Source organism: Poecilia formosa, unplaced genomic scaffold (assembly GCF_000485575.1).
Source record: "Poecilia formosa unplaced genomic scaffold, Poecilia_formosa-5.1.2 Scaffold197, whole genome shotgun sequence".
Taxonomy (NCBI): Eukaryota; Metazoa; Chordata; class Actinopteri; order Cyprinodontiformes; family Poeciliidae; genus Poecilia; species Poecilia formosa.
Genome location: NW_006800136.1, coordinates 523,733 through 529,732, shown reverse-complemented (window position 1 = coordinate 529,732; position 6,000 = coordinate 523,733).

The following is a 6,000-nucleotide window of genomic DNA, read 5'->3' as shown; positions in this document are numbered from 1 at the left end:
TATTTTTTTTTCCTTTTGAAGATTCCTCTTATTTGTTGAGCTCAAATTATTTCATCAGGAAGGTCCCATTGGCATTACCCAGATATTCCCTCCAGATTCATTCATTTGTTTAATCAAGACCTAAAACCGTCATTACGCCCAGGAGTGGATTTAAACAAATACAGTTTATTAGTTAAATAAATAAATTCTACTTAAGGTGTTGTACAGCTTGCGACAAGATGCCGACAGTTGAATTTCTCCCCTCAGTTTCTTCTGTGAATCAGTTTCTAGTCACCAGGCAGGCTGTGATTTGGATCAAGGGTAACACGAAAAAAAAAATCTTTTTCCATAGAAGGAAAAATACAGCAACAACAAAAAAAAGAAAAAAAAGAAAAGAAAATGTAGTGTTTAAATGTTTGGAGAGAGAGAGAGAGAGAGAGAGAGAGAGAGAGAGAAATAGCTAAAACAGAAAGGGTCTCGCCTGAGAGGGAGATGATATGAGCAGATGATCGGGAGCGGGACGCTGCCAGATTTGTCAGCAGCAGACGTGGCGCGTTGGACAGCGCGTGTCATTCAGAAGTATTCTGGGAAACTCAGGAACAGCGGATCTTTGGCAGTCTATGAAGTGTGGGATGAAAAAAACAAAAAAAAAAGCTGACAAGGAGCGACATCTATATTCAGAGGAGCCTGTCTGTCCATAAGTGACTGAGTGACAGGGAGGTGGAGTGTGTGAGACGGATGGATGGATGGATGGATGGATGGGTAAAAGAGGCTTTGTGAGGCCAATCGAGTTCAACGTGATGCACGTATGAATCGGGCAGATCGACGAAGTCAAGCCGGATGGTTTCCTCACTTGTCACAGTGTCAGTAGACTTAATCAGTACCTTGAAAAAAAACATCCAAGAAAAAAAAATGAAAAAGGAGGAAAACTGCCTAAGGGCATTTAACATGGAGGTGGGGCTACAACAGCCTTTGGTGTGGTATGACTAAGATTTTAAATTGCAGAGGGGCTCAGAGGAGGAGTGTTGTATTTTTGCTTGTCTACAACACGTAGCTGTTTACCTTAAACTGAGAGACTGAAAATTTGTGTGCCATGACTCTGTGTTGTTTAATACGTATACTACGCTGCCAAAAGTATTGAATTTATAAATGCAACCCCATTAGGAGTGACAGTCACGTCAATAAACAAGTCAAGTCATGTTTATTTGCATAGCACAAGGTAACGAGGCAATTCAACGTGCTTCACATCATAAAGTCGCAAAATAAAAAGTCGTAAAAACATAATATAGTCATCAGTTGAGAAACCGGTAACAGAATCTTAAATATTTTCGAGTGCCATCATAAAAATGATCATCATCAACTATGATGGTCAATGTTCCAGTGATTATGGGTCTGAGCCAACTCTAAACAGCTGGGTTTTTAGTCCAGATTTAAAGGAACTCGTTGTTTTGGCTGTTTTGCAAGTTTTCTGGAAGTTTGTTCCAGATTTGTGGTGCACGGAAGCTGAATGTTGGTCTGGAAGGTTGACACAACAAGAGGAGATCTGTAATGTATTGTGATGCTAATTCATTCAGGGATTTGACACTTTGGGATGCAAATCAATGCGACTAAAGATAAAAGCCTGGATGAGTTTCTCCAGGTCTTAGTCAGTTGATTGTAGAAATGTTCTTCAGGCGATAGAAGGCTGATTTCGTAACTGTCTTTATGTGGCTCTGAAGGGTCAAGTCAGAGTCCATCACTACACCCAGACTTTGGGCCTGATCAGCAGTTTCTAGCTTTCTAACAAAGGTGTATAAGCTGAGTGTAAAAACTGCTCCTACTGTACAAACCCCAGAGAGGCTAAAGACCAGGCCTCTCTGGAGAGTTAAGTCAATTAAAACGTGGCACACTGAGAGCATGCCGCCTGCGCATTGCCCCCATTTGTAAGATATCCTTTGCTAACCATTCCATTATCAACTGGGAACAACAGCAACTCAGCCAGAGTGCCAGGATGATGAGGAGGATAGTGTGCAAAAGTTGCCAATCATCTACAGAGTCAGTAGCTACCGACCTCCAAACTTTGGACGGCCATCAGATTAGATCAACAGTGCATACGGGACTTTATGGAAGGATTTTCCATGGCCAAGGAACTTCATCCAAACCTTACATCACTAAATGCAATTCAATATGTGGTTGGGGTTGCTTCTGAGGGGTTAGCCCTCATATCTTGTGCATAAAGTAAGACCCTTAAAGATATGAAACACAGAGAGGGTTGGGAGTGGAGGATCCCGATTGACGTTTGGGATTAATTAGAGAGGAAACAGTGAGCCAGGTTTTTTTCATCTCAGCGTTTGACCCCAAACTGCTGTCCTGACAGAACATCAAGTATTCCCATAAACACATCTCGACAAATTTCTCATAACCAAGAATTTGGAAAAAATGATCTTGCTGGAAGGGAAAGGCTGTAGCAGTTTTGCTTCTATAATCATCTATCAGGAAGAAACCGTGAGCGTACTCTCCAATACTGGAGATGGGCAAAGATTGTTTGGACTATCTGGACACTTTGGAGTTCAAGCAGTAAAGTATATATGTTTGAAGCAAACAAAGATACAGACCTATTTGACGACCTTTAGTCTAAACACACAGTTCCCTTTACAGCCAACATTCCTACTTCCTCTGTTTCCTTTGATTCCCAGAGTGGCTCTTTCATGACGTGACTCGTTCCATGAGCCCGTCGTCCTCTTCCCCCTTCCAGGTCAACATTTGTCCTGTCTGCTTCCTTCCAGTGGATGACTCAAACGGAAGCTGCAGGTTACATGCTGCATCTTTGTGTGTATCTGATGCTTAAGAAAAGATCGATAAATGCACTAAATACAGGCGCGAGCCTTGAGAGTTGCGTCTCGGTTGTGAGAAATCCCCAAAACAAGCCGTTATTTTTAATTAGTGCCCAGGGTCTCTGCTCGTTCTGCTAATTCCCCCAAATATAATTACAAATTTGTAGCTGCGGGGTAAACACCTCGGATGCGAGGCCCCAGAGATATCAGTATTCATCGTCTCACTGAAAACATTTTCGCTTTGCGGTTTTAGTAATCATCTTGTGTTCCTTTACTGAAGGAACAGCAGCCAAGAAGGTGAGTTGTACCCCATACGTTTGGTTTTCGCTTCCCGCAGTCGCCGTTTCGCTCTATAGTCATCCTCAGGAAGCGATGCCATCACCGCTTCCTGTGGGGTTTGCTGGATCGTGTTTACGGACGCGCTGTTTACTTAAAGGCTTACAGAGGTGTGTCTCGGGGACGTTTGAATTAAATCCTGTCGGCTGTAATCTTTGGCGACAGAGGAATAATTGTGGAGCGTTTTGAAACGTGACAGATTAGAGGAGTGGATGGTTTGTTGGAGCTGTGAAAAGCATCTATGTTCTCTCTAGTTTAATTGATTCACACACACTCGCTGTCAATTATGGCAGGGGTTCAACTCATGGTGAAACGTCGAATAAATACAACACGATTGTACGGTTTTAGAGACTTTTTGGGGAGTTCCGAAGGTTTAGGAGTTTCACAAAAGACAACAATTGGAATAAGGATAGTGACTTTGAATTTGCAGCACAAAAAAAGGAAACGTTGATGGTACGGTTTGGTATTAATTGAATTTGTCGGCTGAATTAGCATTCAGTTTTAATTGTTGTCTGATCTTAAATTTTTCTGTTTAGGTGAGTAAATCTTTTTACGTTGATAGAACTCACAGGCCACATAATTGCTGAAAAAAGTGGAAATTTTAATAAAATTATTTTTTTTGGAAATGTTTTATTTTTACTTGCTCGACAAAAAAAAAAACCCTAAAAAATGTCAAAATGTGGTTTGTAAAAAAAAAAAAGAAAGAAAAAGTGTAAATGTATATAAAAGTGGAGTGATGCATACAATTAGACAGCTCCAAATAAACTAATTCTATATTTTTCTTAAAATACTGCTAGTCAAAAGATCTTCTCAGATTAAAAAAAAAAAAAAAAAAAAACTCCTCAAATAAGACAGGTTCACATTATTGTGCTTTACATCAGTAACTGATGCTTAACGCTAATGATGATAGATGATTATGGTGAGGTGGGGTTCTAGACTTTCAAAACTGAAAAAAAAACAAAACAAAACACATCATCCATGTAGGAAAACATTCATGCAAATATGCTGAACCCATAAGAATAGATTTACTATGTGAGCTATTTAGACAAAAATGCCACATTCACAAAGAAGGCCGCAGCTATTGTTTGAATCCAAAATATTTATTCTGAGACAAAAATGATCCCATAAACACCGTGTAGTTACTGCTCAATCAAATATGAACCATCTCAGAAGTGGGATGAACCTTGTGGATCCTGACAGCGCCTCTGCTGGAGGGACGGCAGACCGCAGCGCCGGCGAGAAGATGAAGACAAATTCCAGTTTTGCTTCGATGACGGCTTCATTGAGCAGCCTTTAGAAGAATAATTAGATGTCATAATTTATTAAAGAGAAGGCAAAAAAAAAAAAAATGGGACGAGGGTAGGCAGTGTAAGAAAGTGGACAAGGCAGGGGGATTCGGGAGATGACTCAGCAGCAGGAAGAGGAGAGAAAAGGCACAGAGAAGTTGGCATGAGATAGGAAGAGCATGCAGGAACAGAAATCCATTACTCATCTCACTTTGCTGGTTGAAGCGACGCTTTATTTTATCCATCGATTCCACTTTGTTTGCTTGAGCTAAGTTCATGACGGCTTAAAAGTCACACAAGTACTCCCTATTATTCTTTGCTCAAAATGCGTACTGTTAGACAGAAAGCTGTCTGTGCCGTAACGTGCACGACAATAGCAACATCTGTGTTTTCATGAAGGATAACGAATACGTTATTCATGCACACTTGATTTAACAGGAATTTCTCTCCCCCCAAGGATGAAAGATTGCTTCATTCTTATGGTTTCACAGAGTGCCTTTATAATTGCTTTCATAATTACTATGTCAACACCTCCTTTACAGCCTATTGCTACATCGGAGCTGGCAGTGGTGCTCAAACTAATACTGTCTTCTGACTGTCACTCATAAAACAGAGAACAGGCCAGGAGCTGTACTTGATTTATAGTTTTCTTATCGTAATAGAGGAGAAAGTAGCGGTTATTAAAATCAGCAAAAACTGGATGTCGAGCCACATTTTGCGGCATGCAACTAGCAAAAGGTGGCAAGGGGGTTGAGTATGTCGTCATGCCATACTAGTCATATTTGCTCTCGCAAAGCATGTTGGAAATTATGTGTCGCTCTAATAGATGTAATGTTATAAAAGGTCAAAGTGTTTATGGGTTGTACGCATTTTTTGTCCGTCTTTGGACGCCTGTTCTAAACGTGAAATTTCCTGCAAAACAATTAGCTTACTCATCAATTAGCAGAGGCTGACTCTCCAACAGATTGGGTCCATATTGTCCTGAGCTCTCTCAGCGTTAACCTTTTGATTTGAGTGAGCCTCCAATTGGTCACCGTTAATTTGTAGCTTTATCCGTCAATATTTGGTGACCAGTTGGGGCCATGCTCTAACGGACTACCAAAATAAACCTAGAGGACCTAGAGAAATTAAGAGCAAAGACATAATCTGGTAGGAGTTATTGTTGGTAACAGGCCCTTTGACCCTACACTTGCGAGGTGAGGTGGGGGTTCGTTTATGACGGTCTAATATTCCCTCTAGCTGTTTTTCATCTTTCTCACTTTCTCTTAAGGCATTTATACGTCCCGGTGATTGGGAGCTGAGCAGTTGGCTGGATAAAACCATTACCTAACCCATTGGAAGAAATTACATTAACCTCACAGTTGTTTTCAGCCAAACATAAACTCTAGATTGATTAGAAAATCACCTCTCTTTGAGTGTTGTTGAACCTCACAGTGGCTGACATGCATGTCATTCTGCATTTCCCCTTCTTGCCCGCTTTAGCGTTTATCTCGAAGCCATATCTACCGCAACTAGCTAACGGCATCGACATCACCGTTCCGGAGGCGCACGGCCAATGAAAATCCACGGGGGAGAGTCAATCGTGG